This window comes from Neolamprologus multifasciatus, chromosome 22 (genome assembly GCF_963576455.1).
Source record: "Neolamprologus multifasciatus chromosome 22, fNeoMul1.2, whole genome shotgun sequence".
Classification (NCBI taxonomy): domain Eukaryota; kingdom Metazoa; phylum Chordata; class Actinopteri; order Cichliformes; family Cichlidae; genus Neolamprologus; species Neolamprologus multifasciatus.
Window position 1 is genome coordinate 28,470,480 of NC_140459.1, and position 16,648 is coordinate 28,487,127.

General features: G+C 44.1%; 1 protein-coding gene across 1 annotated transcript in view; it reads right to left on the reverse strand.

The window, feature by feature from the left end:
* The window catches only part of LOC146493678 (CMP-N-acetylneuraminate-beta-galactosamide-alpha-2,3-sialyltransferase 2-like), a 28,024-nt gene extending 14,842 nt beyond the window's left edge, over nucleotides 1-13,182 (reverse strand). The window contains exon 1 of the mRNA XM_085149054.1: nucleotides 13,092-13,182. The gene's annotated coding sequence lies outside the window, so the exon portion shown is untranslated. The remainder of the gene's footprint in view (nucleotides 1-13,091) is intronic.
* Between the last annotated feature and the right edge of the window lie 3,466 nt (nucleotides 13,183-16,648).

Genomic DNA, 16,648 nt, shown 5'->3' on the forward strand with positions numbered 1-16,648 from the left:
TTGTAAAGTCTTAGTTCAAGCAGCATGATCAAAGACATTCCTTTGTCTCTGACCAACTCTCCAGCTACTCTGGTGCTGGGGGAGGCTTTATTATAGGCACATCCTATCTGAAAGATCTGTTTCTTGTGTGGTAAGCTCCCTGCTTTTATGACCCTTTTGGTGAGCAGGAGATCACACAAACGCACCCCCAAACACATTCTCACATATACACACACACACACACACACACACACACTCTTGCACATGCATACAGGTGCTTATACGTGCACACACATACACACATAGTGCCTTGTCTTTTAGAACCATGGGGGGGGGTTTACGAGGGGAGGTGCTTGCGTAAAAAGTAGCTGTCAAGGAAACAAATAGCTGCAAGAAGGGCTGCTTGTTGAAGAAGTTGGGTTGGAGACAGGTGAGGAGCGTTGAGCTTCAACAGCTTGGTTCCAACCAACCTTCCCTTGCTAGCAAGTAAAAGCCGGTTGAAGATGTTCATCTTTTTTTTGTCGTTAACGAGAATAAATTTCTAAACTAGCGGGGCCTGTGGAAGCGCAGACCCAACACTTTGTTACTCTGTGTGTCGGGGGACCCAATCCTTGGGGCGGACCAATTTTTGGTGCAGCGTGTTTTGGGGTTTAAAAGCCACACAGACACAATGTTTAGAAAAAATGCGTCTCAACTGCTCCGATACTCCTTACACATAGAGGATCACCACAGGTCTCTTGGATCGGCTGGAACTTTCTTTTGGCGCCTTCCCAGCTTTGACAAAAGTCCAGCTGGGATAACCACATTTACTCAGGGCCTTCTTAATGTGATGTTCTTCTGCTTCCCTGGTCGCTGTGTCTGTGGGGATGGTGTTCGCTCTGTGTTGTAGTGTCCTGATGACACCCAGTTTTTGCTTCAGTGGATGATCGGTATGCGTAGGTTTATGGTACTGTTACGACTGTGGCCATAAGAAACACTGTGTTGGCTGTTTTGTTCTGTGTCTCTTTACTGCGCAGGAGGTTTGTGCGAGTCTTTCCATTGCTGACAGTCTGGATTATGAGATTGTCAAATCCACTATTTTGTGGGCTTATGAATTAGTACTGGAGGCGTATCGGCAGAAGTTTTGTGCCTGTAGCAAGTCCGACAGTCAAACGTTTGTGGAGTTTGCACGTGAGAAAGCTGTCTTATTTGACAAGTGGTTGGCTGCCAGTAAAGCAGAGAACTTTACTCAGCTGAAAGAGTTGATCCTGCTGGAGGAGTTTAAGACATGTCTCCCTGAAAATATTGTGGTGTACCTTAACGAACAGAAGGTGGGGTTATTGTCTAAAGCAACTGTCCTTGCCGATGAAGTTGTGTTAACTCATCGTGCCGCACTTTCGACGGTGCGCCGTGAGTACACTTCCGCAACTCATCCTGCCAAAAGTTATAGGGTTTCCCCTAAGCGCCAGACACGTTCTGCTGCTATTCCTGTGTCAGATCGCAAATGTTTCTATTGTCATGAAATCGGGCACCTCGTCGCTGTTTGCCCATCACTACAGCGCAGGGAGCAGGCCCACATGGTAAGGAAGCCGAAAAGTGTGGGTTTCGTTCGTTCTATGTCTGCTTCCACTTCACCTAGCAATGAAGTGGGAAGTGAAAGCTTTGATGACAGCTACCGTCCCTTTGTGTCGGAAGGATTTGTTTCTTTGAACGGAAAAGAGGAGGATCGGGTGCCGATCACGATTTTGCGTGACACTGGAGCTGCGCAGACACTCATTTTGAGGGTATTCTACCTTTTTCTGATGACTCTTTTTGTGGTTCGGATGCTCTTGTCTGGGGAGTAACAATGGATGTGCTGCGAGTACCACTACACAATGTGTTTCTTCAATCGCCGCTCGTTTCAGGTTCGGTACCGGTTGGAGTGCGCGATCAGTTGCCAGTGCCCGGAGTTGCGATGATTCTGGGGAATGATTTAGCAAACGGGAAAGTGGTTTCTACCCCGAGAGTGGTTGAGAATCCTGTGCCTGATACTTTGTTATCTGACCCTGCTGCTGAGCGCTCCCCCTCTGTTTTTCCTGCCTGCGCTGTAACTCGCGCGCACAAGCGCAGGTATGGTGATGTTGATTTGTCTGATTCTTTTCTCTGCGCTGGTGGTGAGCCAGAGCCTGAATCTAAAACCTGTGACCCGCTGAAGGGCTCAGTGTTGAGGATGATGTGTTGATGCGTACCTGGTATCCGCCTACAGCTGGTGATCTGGGCTGGAATGTGTTTAAGCAGGTTCTGGTGCCTCAACAGTACCGACACAAAGTTCTTAGTCTTGCCCATGACAGCTTTTCTGGACATTTAGGTATTATAAAAACCTACCACCGCATTCTGCGTCATTTCTTTTGGCCAGGATTGAAGAATGACGTTGCTAAGTATTGTCGTTCTTGTCACACCTGTCAGATTAGCGGTAAGCCTAACCAACTCATTCCACCCGCTCCATTACACCCTATTCCAGTACTCATCAACTGCGTTGGTCCACTTCCTAAAACAAAATCGGGCCACCAGTACCTCTTGATGTGTGTTGCTACACGTTTTCCCAAGGCAATTCCATTGCGCACCCTTAAGGTTAAACCAGTTGTTAAGGCGTTGGTGAACTTCTTTTCTACTTTCGGGTTACCAAAGGCTGTCCAAACCGACCAAGGCTCTAATTTCATGTCTAAGATTTTTGCTCAAGTTTTGCAATCACTTGGCATTAAACATCAGAAATCTAGTGCCTATCATCCGGAGTCGCAAGGTGCACTCGAGCGGTTTCATCAGACATCGAAATCCATGATGCGGAAATTTTGCCTTGAGTCTGAAAAGGAGTGGGATGAGGGGTTGCCGCTGCTCCTTTTAGCAGTGAGGGAAAGTGTGCAGGAGTCGCTAGGATTTAGCCCTGCTGAGCTGGTGTTCAGTCACACAGTGCGTGGCCCGTTGCGACTGCTCAAGGAGAACTTCCTGTCCGACACAGATGCTCCTAAGGAAAATGTGTTGGATTATGTGAGTTCATTTAGAGAGCGCTTGCATAAAGCATGTGCAATCGCACGCGATGCTCTCATTGCAGCGCAGGGTAAGATGAAGAGGAAGTTTGATGAGAAAGCTGTGCAAAGGAAATTTGAGGTTGGTGATAAAGTTTTAACACTTCTACCGGTCCCTGGATCTTCTCTCCAGGCAAAGTTCAGTGGTCCGTATACAGAGCAGGCAAAATTGAGTGACACGGATTATATCACGGATCGACACCCCAGAGCGAAGGAAAAAGTGTCGTGTGTGTCATATTAATATGATGAAGCCCTACTTTGCTGGTGGTGTGTCAACAGTTGCGACTGTGGGGGTGCCAGGTTCCGAAACCCGGTATGACCCAGTAGGTGACGATTTGGTTTTCGGTTGTGCTCTGGGCTGTGCACAATTTAGGAATTCTGAAATCCTACGTGATTTAAGGTCACATTTAACTGAGGTAGATGATGATGTTCAAAACGACGTGTGTCGGTTGATTGAGAATCATCCTAATCTTTTCTCAGACACTCCATCCTGTACCACCGTGCTTGAGCATGATATCGATGTGGGGGACCATCCTCCAATCAAACAGCATGCCTACCGGGTGAATCCCACTAAACGTGCACTTTTCCAGACAGAAGTCTCTTATCTGTTGGAAAATTGTCTTGCTGTTCCTAGCTCTAGTGCGTGGAGTTCCCCGTGTCTCCTAGTGCCTAAAGCGGATAAGACCCCACGGTTTTGTACAGATTTTCGGAAGGTGAACAGCGTGACCAAACCTGACTCCTATCCTCTTCCCAGAATGGAAGATTGTGTCGATAGGGTCGGTTCTGCGAAGTTTGTCACTAAGCTGGACTTGTTAAAGGGCTATTGGCAAGTTCCTCTAACATCACGCGCGGCCGAAATCTCTGCCTTTGTTACTCCTGACCATTTTCTTCAGTATACTGTCATGCCTTTCGGGTTGCGCAACGCTCCCGCCACATTCCAACGGCTCATGAATATCGTGCTGGGAGGCGTCTGCAAGTGTGAAGTGTATTTAGATGATATTGTTGTCTATTCAGACACCTGGTCAGAGCATATGGAGACACTCACTGATGTGTTCCATCGCCTGGAAAAGGCATCCCTCACCCTCAACCTCGCCAAGTGTGATTTTGGTAAAGCCATGGTGACGTACTTAGGAAAACAGGTGGGTCAGGGACAAGTGCGCCCTATCTTGGCCAAAATCCAGGCCATACTGGACTTTCCTGCCCCTCGGACTAGGCGTGAGCTCCGCCGTTTTCTCGGCATGGTGGGCTACTACCGGGGTTTCTGTCAAAGTTTCGCGGAAGTGGTCGCACCCCTCACTAGCCTCACTAGTGTGTTGAAACCTTTTGCGTGGTCCTCTGCGTGTCAGAGTGCATTCCTGGCTGTTAAGACTCTCCTGTGCAGTGCACCAGTGCTCTAAATTAGAGGTAGATGCTAGTGCAAACGGAGCAGGTGCCGTATTGCTACAGGAAGACCATCATGGTGTGGATCACCCAATCGGCTATTTCTCAAAGAAATTCAATGTCCATCAGCGAGGGTACAGCACGATTGAGAAGGAGGCCCTCTCTCTGCTGTTCGCATTGCAGCATTTTGAGGTGTACGTCGGTTCCAGCCCCTCGCCTGTGATCGTTTATACCGACCACAATCCCCTGGTATTCCTAATGCGAATGCAGAACTCGAACCAAAGGCTGATGAGATGGTCTCTCCTGGTGCAGGATTTCAACTTGGAAATCCGCCATAAAAAGGGCACAGAGAATGTGATAGCGGATACCCTATCCCGTGTCTTCCTTTAAACATAACTGTCCAAAACATCTACAAAGGAGATGTCTTTGATTTTGGGAAGGGGGGTGTTACGGCTGTGGCCATAAGAACACTGTGTGGGCTGTTTTGTTTTGTGTCTCTTTACTGTGCTTAAGACTCTTTGCAGGTCACTCCCCTAATGAAGAGTAGTGAGCAGCTGATTGGACCGTGGAACACGTGACCGCATTCAAAAAGCCGCTCTGACAGCTCCCGCCGGAGAGAGAGAGAGTGGAGCGAGCGAGTAGCTTGACAGCCGACGCGGTCCTGACCCTGGTTTCCAACCTATACTTTTGCTGTGTATTTGTGTGAGCGTGATCTGTGAGAGCCGCTCCTGCTGTGTTAACTTAGTGCTTAGGCACCCTTAGGCTGAAGTGGAAGGGGTGAGCCGCCTTTTTCTTTGGGAACAGTTTTCTCCTGTTTTCCGGGTTAGGGAGCGAGGGTTAGTATTGTCATTTGTTTGTTCTGGTTTTTTTTCGTAGGGTTTAGTTAGTTGGTTTTGTTTATTATTTTGGCCTGGGTTCACCCTGGAGCTATGCTTCATTACCTTCACTAAAATCAGCTTTTTTTTACTCACAACTGGTTTTGGATGTTTGGCTTGGGAACCAGGGCGGGTATTTGTCTCTCTCTCCTTCAACCTTATGTGCGTCTCTACACGCCTAGACTAGGGGCGTAACAGTTACACATCAGCTTTTAGATGGGCCCCATTACTGATGGAAATCTCACAGTCTAAGAAGGCTAATCTCCCACTTTTCATATCCTCCCTGGTGAATTTGATGTGTTGGTTGACCGAGTTAATGTGATCTGTGAATTGTGGTACGTCCTGAGATTTGATTTTCACCTAGGTGTCATCCACATATCTAAACCAATGGCTTGGTGGTGTTCCAGGGTAGGATAGCAAAGCTCTCTTTTCCACTTCTTCCATGTACAAATTGGCCATGATGAGTGAAACTGGGGAACCCATGGCACACCCATGTTTCTGTCTGTAGAACTGGCCCTTGTTTGTGAAGTAAGTGGAATGAAGACACAGTTCCAGAAACAAACGATGCTGAGAGCAGTCCTGTTGCTGGATCTCTTAAGAACTACCGCCAACACTTCCGTGACTGGGATGCAAGTGAAGAGAGATCTAACATTGTACAAGACCATGGTTTCACCATAATGACATCTCTCACCTTCTCAACAAAATCCGAAGTGTTGTGGATGTGATGTTCATGCATAATGAGTGAAACCAGCCTGAAACCATAATAACAATTATGCAAAAGTATTTGAGAACCATGGCAGTTAGGCTGAGCGCGGTAGATGCTGTTATTCGGAGCAAACCTCGGCTAACTAGGTTTTCTACGGACACTGGGCTGGGCAGCTCTGTAGCTTTCTGGATGGTGCAAGTCAGGGCTGGTGAGCTTGCTCTCTCCATCTCTTCACCACTGCCGGAGCAGATGGAGCTTACCACGGCACTGCCGCAGCAGCTGCAGTCACAGCATCAGAATCCCTCTTCCTTCACGTCCTGTTCTGACAACCCCTCACCTGCCTCATGCTTGGCAGGAATGTGGTCAGAGGATGAGGAGCCGGTCACTGCTGCTCCAAGACTCTCAGTTTCCTTCGCCTCTCCCGCTTTCAGGAAGAAGCACTGTCTGCGCCACCGGCTCTCTTCACCATGCTCAGAACCCTGGACTTCCTCGAATATATCATATCATATGTTTGGCTCTCAGTGAAGGCGGTCGCACTTTCTCCTCTCCTGCCCTTATCTTCCCTGCTTAGCTTCTTATGTCCTTGTCTTGTCTTGTGTTTTTACTTACTTTTCCCTGGAACACTCTCTCACAGTCTGTTCTCTAAAACCTAAAAGAGGAATTATGGATTTGATCAACTGGTCTCTGAATGCAATTGACACCCCTTCTCAATGAGAAGTCTGGGCTCGGGTGAGCCTGACTGCTGAAGATATCTACCTATTCGGAACCATGATAACAGGGTTCTTGCTGATCGGAGCTGGCTTGGCCCTGGCTTATCGAAGAATTAAGGAAGTGAAACCGGCTGTTCAAACCCCCACAAGGCTGCCCGCTGGGATTGAAATGATGGGACGAGGCGTGAGTTTCTCAAAATGGGCTCATTGAGTGCAGCACGGAGAAGATCTTGGAGAACGCACGGCTGCCGTGAATACTCAGAACAAGACCTCTGAGTGAAAAACTGGATTACATCTGGAGGGGCTAGCTCGAATAACACCTTTGAGCGCAAATTCGATCACATCTTGGGGAAGTGCACTGCGATCGTGAGTTCTCAGAACCTGCTCTTTGAGCAAAAAGAATGACAACATCACGGAATGTAAGTTTGGATAACATCATAGAAAGTTCACGGCTCTCCAACGGGAGATTGAGAGAACAGCTTTGAAATTCATATGAGTTGCTCGCACTAAAGTAAAAACCATCATCACTTGATGCGGAGACCCTCTCCGCATCAAGAGCGGAGTTTTGTTCAGGGTGCCGAACAAAAACACCCTGATAACGACTGTGTTTAGACTGTTCCCCCCATTCCATGCAAGGCCACCTGGGTTGGCTGGAAGACTGTTTACTTAGCCTAGCAGGGCGAAGGACACTGTCTCAGCTGAACTCTGGACACACACACACACATATGCACACACTGATCCCCCTCCCTTTCCAAACGCCTTCGATGCTTGTGCCCTACCGGGGAAGATGGCAGTCAACTGGACCAGCGCAGACATGCTGCAGGACCTGATGCGCTGTCTACACCGGCTCTCTCTTACCCTTTACCCGCCCCTGTTGCTTTTCTTGTGTTTCTATGGTGTATTGATAGTCATGTGCTTTTTGTGCTGAGGTGTTTTTTCTGTTATCAAACTGTTCTCCCACTAGGAGCTCAGTCTGAGTGGAGTTTTTTTCCTCCTCCTCTTACCTCATGTTATGTATTTTTGTTGTTTTTTTCCTATCAGCCTACCTTTCTGACATGTCTCCCCAGTGTGATGTTTGTGTAAAGTTGGTCAGAAGGTTCCTTTGTAAGTGCGCATGCGCCATTAGCGTGCTGCCTGCTGTAACCCTAATTTCCTTCGGGATTAATAAAGTATTCTGATTCTGATTCTGAAGCAGCTGCCCAAGTCTGTTAATGAGGATTCGCCACCCGCTGAAGAAATCCCAGTGCCAGGATGTACGGTTCCACTCTAGATTCTTCCATCTCGGTGAGTGAGATTGATTCTTTGCCACGAGCTCTTGCTAAGTCTGGAACTACAAGAACAGACTCTGCCGTTTCCAGTTCAGAATTGAAAACAGTTTCTCATGTTTTTAAAGCTACTGAATGTAGCTACTGAACCAGTGCTGACCAAGGCTGTGGTTTGTAGTTCCGCCACTTTCCTCACAGCCGGCCTCCAGAACTGCTTTGTCGCTGCTGCTGGCTCTGCGGTCGACCTCAAGAGCTACTCCATCTTGGCTGCTGGCTCCGCAGTTGGCCTCCAGAAGTGTTCCGTTGCCACCGCTGGCTCCGCGGTCGGCTTCCAGAACTTTCTGAAATTTGGTACCATCAACCTATGGGTTAACTTCCTGAACTGTTTTGGTATGTCTGTTATGACTGTTGTGCCGTCAACCTCCGGGCCAGCCCCCTGAACTATTTATAAATTTGAGTTTGAGTATGAGTTTCCTCAGCTCCAGTGTCTTTCGTGGACATTTTGCTTTGGACTTGGACACAAAAATACAAGAAAACACAAAATGCTTATCATGACAGTTTACCTTTTTTCTTAGTTTGTTTTTCCTTCTGATCAATCCTTTAAAGCCGGTCGGAGCGGGCACGCTCCGTTTTGCGTAACTATTTTTAAATCCCGGTAGCACTGCAACCACATAAGCTAGCGCAATCATTTTTTTTTGCATATGAAACCGGAGAAGTTGTACTTACATCTTATGCCATCAGCTTGTCCTAAGTCACAGTTTCCTTCCACATATAGCTTTGCAAAAACTGCATAAAAAGCGCTTGCAGCAACAAAAACATAATATTCCAGAAACGCGCTTTGCCGATCCGATCAGCTGTTTGTAACACTTCCTACATCCATCAGCACGAACTATCGCATGTCCGCCATGACCTGCCCAAAACCGGAAGTGACGTCATTTTGCGGAAATGTATTTTTTTACTATCAGGGCCTTATGAGCCTATACTGGTGTTTTTAAAAGTTGTGTTTGACTTTATGACTTTCTGTGTCGTTTCTGGGATGCTTAGGACTCATATTGCACTGCTGGAAATAGTTTATTTTGATGCATATGCTGTTTTTTTTGCAAATTTGCAATATAATATTTATTTTCGTTTTTCCTGCAGTATATAAAAATTGATGTATTTCAAAAATAAAACTATGAACACACTCAAAATAAATTTCCTGTGGTGGGAAACTATTTTGTATTTACAGTTTTGTGGGATAAGCCTCTTAAATTTCTCTAACTAGAAATATATGTTAAAAAAAACAAAAACAATTTTAATTTGTTTTGTAGTTTATTGCACTTTTTTGCAATTTATGTAATTACTATGCACTTAATGCAGACATATTATTAAAATTTGGGCTATAATGTTTGTATTGATGTATATCAACTTGAAATGCTCCCAAAAATGGCACTACAACATGTAAAAATATAATATAAGCTCTGGCGGACTTGGTTCTATGGTAGGTCTTAAAGGGTTAAAGTACACGAAGTTTGGCCCTGTGAGTTTAAGAGAAAAATTGTGTTTTCTTCTGAATGTTAACACGGATTTATCTGTGGTTACTAGCCAAGTGGCTAGCATAGCTGGAGCCAGTCATGTGGAAAGTGATGAAGTGTCTGATGCTGAGCGTCAAAGTGGGAGAAAGCATGACAGCTTGGACTGTAACACAACCTCATCAAAGAAGCGCAAATATGATGACAATTATATTTCCTGGGGTTCACATGTATAAATATTGGTGTATTTTCCACATTTGCCACAATGTGTTATTTGTGCAAAAGTATTTTCTCAGAACTCAATGAAACCTTCACTTTTGCGCAGACATTTAGAGACAAATCATCCCCATTTGAAAAATAAACCAAGAGAATATTTTGAGCAACAGCTAAAATCACTTTCAACAATTAAAACCTGCATTCAAGTGCCAGATCTTATGAATAAAAACAGACTACAAGTATCTTAGATGGTCAGTTCCAGAGTGGCGAAAAAAAACAAGAAACCCTACACTATTGTGGAGGACCTCATTCTCCCTGCTGCTTTAGATATGGTAGGGACAGTTTTGGGGGAAAAGGCAAAAAAGACGATACAGTCCATTCCATTAGTGGTGGGCGGATCGATCCAAATATCGATAGTATCGATCCCAAGTCGGCATCGGATCGATACTAGCCTGGTGAGATTGATTCTTTACTTTGAGTTCTGCTTGTTTGCTATGCTGTGCTTTCGGTAAAAACGAAACAACCAGGTCGCTGGACTCACCGCTCCTGTGTCAGCGGAGAGCACTTTGCTCCCTCTCCCCCACTTTTATGTTTCGGTGTTGCACTGACATGTCAGGTGACGTAGACACTTTGGGGGTTAAGTTGTTTACATATTAATTATATATATTTTTTGTTTTTGTTGTTGAGAATTTTAATTGTGATTTTTTGTATTATAGTTTATCAACAGTATTTGTTTTTATTTGTTTACTGGTTTGCGTGCACTTAAGATTAAAAAAAAAAAAAAAAGATCGCCACCACGGCAGACCCGATGGCATTTTCATGCTTCGCAGCATCATTTATTCTTACAATAATCACACGGTTGCTGTAACAGTACATTCAACGGCTTCAGCTCTCCCGCTGCCAGCCGTACACATCACCACCAAACCTGCAGCGTCATCGCAGAACACGCCCTGCCACATACCCCCCTCGCCCGTTTCACCTCACCCAGGGAGCAGGCGAGGGAATCGGCGCCCCATGCCCCAGCCCAGCGATAGGGAAGTGTCCACTCTGGCGGTTGCCCGCGCCTCCAGCGAAAGCCCCGGGGCTAGCCTGATGGCCACCACCCATATGGCAAGCAGCGGCGGCGCAGCAGCCGTGGAAGTGAGCTGGGGCTCACAGGCAGCTGGGCAGACGGCCCAGGACCATGCAGCCTGCGTGCTAAAGTGGACAGCATGCCGCCTTCAGGCGTGGCAGGACCCCCACGCACCTCGACCTCCGTCTCCAGCCTGGCAGGTCCCGCTGGCGCGCCAGCCTCCGGCTCACCCAGAGCCGCGCACTGTCCACCCTTACAGTGATCATACGGTTGCTGTAACAGTAGCCTACATTGCCAGCAGTACACATAAACACCAAAAACAAGTATCATATCGGTATCGGCGTTACTGGCCCGAATTTACTTGGTATCGGATCATACCAAAATATGCAGTATCGCACACCACTACATTCCATCATCAAACAATACTTTCTCACGGCGCATCAATGCAATGTCAGAAAATGTTTTACAGCAGCTACTTGGGATACACGGATTTGACTGGGAGACACGGAGGTGTGGTTTCGTGTGTGCAAGCAGTCGCGCCAGATGCCTCTTGGGTACACTGCAGCATCCACTGAGAGGCTCTTGCTGCAAAGGGAATACCTGTCCGTTTGAAACATGTTTTGGACACGAGTGTAAAAATGGTTAACTTTGTGAAAGCCAGGCCGCTGAACTCCCGCTTATTTGCTGCGTTGTGCAATGAGATGGGCAGCGAGCATGAGACATTATTACTCCACACAGAGGTTCGCTGGCTATCTAGAGGGAAAGTGCTGACCCGTTTCTTTGAGCTGAGGGATGAACTTAAAGTTTTCTTCAGTAACCATCCCTTTGAGCTGTCTGAACATTTGCATGATGAAGAGTAGCCTACGTTACGTGCCTGGCTTATCTGTGTGATATATTTTCTCGTCTGAACGAGCTCAATCTCGGATTACAAGGCGTTTCTGCAACTATATTCAATGTTCAAGATAAAGTTGAGGCCACGATAAAGACGTTAAACCTTTGGAAGAACTGCATGGATACAAACAATACTGAAGTCTTTCCCGTGCTGCATGATTTTCTGCGCTCTAATGATCTCACACTATTAAAAAGTGTAAAGCGCGAATGTAACGTGCACCTTGAGGAGCTGGCGGTGCAGTTACGCCGATACTTCCCAGAGACTGATGGCTCAAATGATTGGATACGTCACCCGTTCACCGCCGTGCCTACTTCGTTATCACCGTCTGATCAGGAGTGCCTAATTGAGATCGCCACAGATGGATCTCTAAAAGTTGAACACGCTCAAAAGACCCTGGCGGATTTCTGGATAGGACTGCGCACTGAACAGCCCGCGCTGGCTAAGCGCTCTGTCAAGACTCTGATGCCTTTCGCCACCACATACTTATGCGAAAGGGAATTTTCTGCTTTAACAAACATGAAAACAAAATACAGAGCAAGACTTTGTGTGGAAAACGATATAAGACTCAGCCTTTCCCAAATTGAGCCAAACATTGAAAAGCGTGTGCCTCTGCTCAAGCACATCCATCACATTAAATAAAGTTCTGTTTAATGAAAGTTCATATATGGCCTTTATGCTCTCGACAAAACGGTGAATTCTAATAAATCTTTTGATACACTGCTAATATTAAGTAGTAAAGTTCGTTATTAAAATTCTGTTTTAACTAAAATATATTAATAAATTCATTTGTTGGTGAGAAATAATAGACTGTGCAGTATTTATTTTTATGCATGCGGTATTGCAATGTATTTATAGACACTAATTAAGAGTCGTTCCTAGCAAGGGGTATGCGGCTGAGGGTGACATGTCTCAAGGGAAGCACTGGTCTAGACAACCCAAAATGTGATGTCCACATATGTGGACGCCAGGTCCTAGGAGGTTAATGTTATCTGTCTGATTTCAAAGTATCTGTCGCATCTGAAACATGCTGCAACTTGCAGCTGAACTCTGCACTGGTCCATCTTAACCAATATATCTGTGCAGCAACGCTAACACTGGGATTACCTAATTTGTAATATTTTTAAAACCATCTGTTTAATCTTATTATATGTAAAAAGAACTAACAGAAATAAATAAACAAAAACACACTGAGCCATCTCCCAAAATAAAAGTACACACCCTATTTATAGTAGTGAATCATATGAGTGATCATTCTATCATATGGAAATTAGATCTGTCAATCTACTCAAGACCTTTGATACAAATTAGGACAGAAAAAGTGTGTATAGGAGCTACATTTGAGAAAAAATAAAATAGAAATAATGATAAAATGAAAACTTCATTTTAACAACATAGAAAAGAGTTGTGTCGTTATAAATGTGTTGAGATCAGAAAACACACTAACCTGTTTTATACAAAGAAAGTGGAGAGAGTAGTTGTGAGATGTGATCAGTCTGCAGTCTCTTTCTTGTCTGAAAAACTTTACCTTGTGGTAAAGACTTGCAGTATCCTGCCATACTCAGAACTGCTTCCTCCTTGTGGTGAAGCCCTGTAATTATCTACAGTTTATAGATAAGTTTATATTTCTTATACATCTCCAACCATACCATTTTCGAAAATTTCAAAATAGGGTTTTGCGTCTTACCATGATTATTCACTTTTTGTGATAAAATATCAATTGGTGTGAATGGAGATGCAAGCTCTTGTTCTATTAAAATCCAATCTATATTGTTTTTCCCTGCCCAATGTTTGCCTAATCTAGCCATTTCAAAAGAGATGCTATAATACTCTATATTGGGCAGGGCTAGCCCCCCTTCTTTCTTAGGTTGGGACAGTCGATTTATGTTAATACGGGGTTTACCACCCTTCCAAAGAAAATCTTTTATCATATTATTGTAGCTTTGCAACATCCATCGCGGGATACACATAGGCAGCATTCCTGTATGGTTGTGGCACCACTCATCAGCTATTAAGTTGATGAGTGGTGCCACAACCATTTTAACTGTGTTCACTTTTCCCCACAATGTCAAATTTAGTTTACTCCATTTACCCAAGTTTTTATTGATCTTTTTTAATAATTTTCCCATACTGTTAGCCATAATATCCTCAATATTGGGGTTCAACTCAATTCCAAGATATTTCATTCCATTGTCCACCCACTTAAAGTTAAAGCCCGATATTAAGTTATGACTGCAGGCCCGGGAAACTAGCATCGCCTCTGATTTATGCCAATTAATTTTGTACCCCGAAAACAATGAATATGTATTAATCACCTCTAATAGTTTTGTGATAGAATTAGTTGGGTCTTGGTTTAATACCAGCACATCATCTGCATACAGGAATAATTTGTGTTCTCTGCCTCCCCCAAATACACCTTTAACCTCTGCATTTTCTCTGATTTGAATAGCTAATGGCTCTAAAAAATATTATAAATAGCAATGGGCTTAAATTGTATCCTTGACGTGTTGATCTGGAAATACTAAAAAAAGGAGAAAGTACCCCATTTGTAAATACAGCTGCTTCTGGACCAGAGTACATGGTTCTAATCCATCTGCAAAAGTTGTCACCTATTCCAAACCTTTCCAGGGCTGTGAACAGAAAGTTCCACTCCACCCTATCAAAAGTTTTCTGTGCATTTAAAGATATAGCCAATACAGGATTTGTGTTATTTCTATTCAGCCACAGCAGGTGTAGTAATCTCCTCATATTATCAGAAGCAGATCTATTCTTGATAAACCCTACTTGATCTTGATGAATAATTTGTGGTATTACAACCTCCAACCTTGTTGCTAAAACATTGGATAGAATTTTGCAATCCACATTGATTAAACTTATCGGTCTGTAATTACCTGGATCAGTTAAATCCTTGTCACCTTTTGGAATTAGTGATATTACTGCCTGATTAAAACTTGTAGGGAGTCGTCCAAATTCAAAGGCTTCATGTAATACTTCAGTTAGAAAAGGACATAGCAAATCTATAAATTTATGGTAAAATTCAACTGGGAATCCATCCATTCCTGGTGACTTCCCAGCTCTCATTGCACGGATAGCTTCTTTTACTTCTACCTCAGTTAGTGGAGTTTCCAATTTGTCCCTACCCTCTTGTGAGATTTTTGGTATTTTCATTTTATCAAAGTATGTACTCAGCAGATCCATACTTACTTTATTATCGGACGTGTATAAATCTTGATAAAATATTTTAAAAATTGTGTTGATCTCTGAAGAGGAAGTAACTAATTTATCATCCTTTTTAACTGCCGTAATAACATTCTGATTGTCCATTTGCTTAAGTTGTCTGGCTAATAAGCCTGCCTGTCTTCTCACCATTCTCATAGAAATTAGTTTTAAGACGAAAGAGGGCATATTCTGCTTTTTTGTTATAAATTTCATGAAGATCATATTTAAGCTGACAAATCTCTTTAAATTTATTATCATCAAATTTTCCTGCTAATTGTTTTTCCAATTTACTTATATTTTCCTCCAAAGTTTTTATCTTTTCCTTATTTTCTCTATTTTTCTTAGAACTATAGCTTATGCACTTTCCACGAATAAATGCCTTCAAAGCATCCCATACAATGGCTAACATTCACCTCTAAAAAAATCTTATATCCTCTTTTAGGGTTGATACAAATTTTTTGTCCTGCAATATGCTTGAGTTTAGTCTCCACCTACCCGTTCTGTTCTTTTCGACATTTAGATTTATGTGCAATTCTACTGGTGCGTGATCTGTTAAAGCAATCACACCTATGTCACAGTTTACTACTAAATGGACACATGATTTAGAAATCAAAAAATGATCTATTCGGGAACATGTCTTATGCGAATGAGAGTAAAAGGTGTATTCTCTTTCCATAGGGTGAAACAGCCTCCAAATATCTACCACACTGAGATCTTCTTTTAAAGCATCTATTGCTGTGCCAGTTCTAGTACTTGAAGTTGCATTAATGGCACTTCTATCAATATATTCGTCCATCACATTATTAAAGTCTCCACCTAACAAGATCTGGCCCTTCATGTTCCCTAGCATCTTGTTAACCTCATCCATAAAATTAGGTTCATCCCTCTTTGGGGCGTAAATATTGCACAGAACGACCTGAACTCCATTAATGAGAGCCTGCAGAGCCAACACTCGCCCGTCTTCATCCCGGCTTTCCTTCAATAATACAAAGTTTAGTCTTTTATTAATAAGTATCATGACACCACAACTCTTGCTTGATCTTGAGTTATGAAATACTTTCCCAACCCAATCCCTTTTTAATTTCAATGCTTCATTTTCAGTCGCAAAATGCGTCTCCTGGATGTATGCAATATCAGCATTATGAGACTTGAGGTAGCTAAGCACTTTTTTCCTTTTGACTGGTGTGCCACAGCCATTTATATTCCATGACACAATATTAACGTCCACATTCCCCATGACTATGCCATGTTAAGGTATCTATAAGCCTTATATCTTCCAACCCATAACCATTTAACCTGTGCTGATAAGCCTGCTTGAACCAGAACATAAGTTTAAACAAGAACAGTACCTCACCTATAGAATCTCTACCAAAAAAATACAAAAATAAAAAACAACAGCCCCGTGGGCAAAACCGTCTCTGGTCCGTGATTGTCCCGTGGACAGTGAACTGCTGTCCTCCTGCTGTCCCGTCGACACCCCAGGGAGGCCGCCCCCGTCTTATGAAATTATTAACAATGCGCTCCCATGCACGTAATTTAGCTTACTAACCCCTTACTCCACCACTTCCTGAAAGTTCTCACGCATGAATTTCTCTGCCTCCTCAACGCTGTCAAAGCTCTTCTGCTGGCCTTTCCATGTTAATCGAAGTTTTGCTGGATGTGCCAGGGTGTGCTTTATCTTATGCTGCCATAGCTTCTTCATTACTGGGGAGAAAAGCTTCCTCTGCGCCGCTCGCTTCGCGGTCATATCTTCATAAACTGACAAGCGGCAGTTCTCCCACAGTA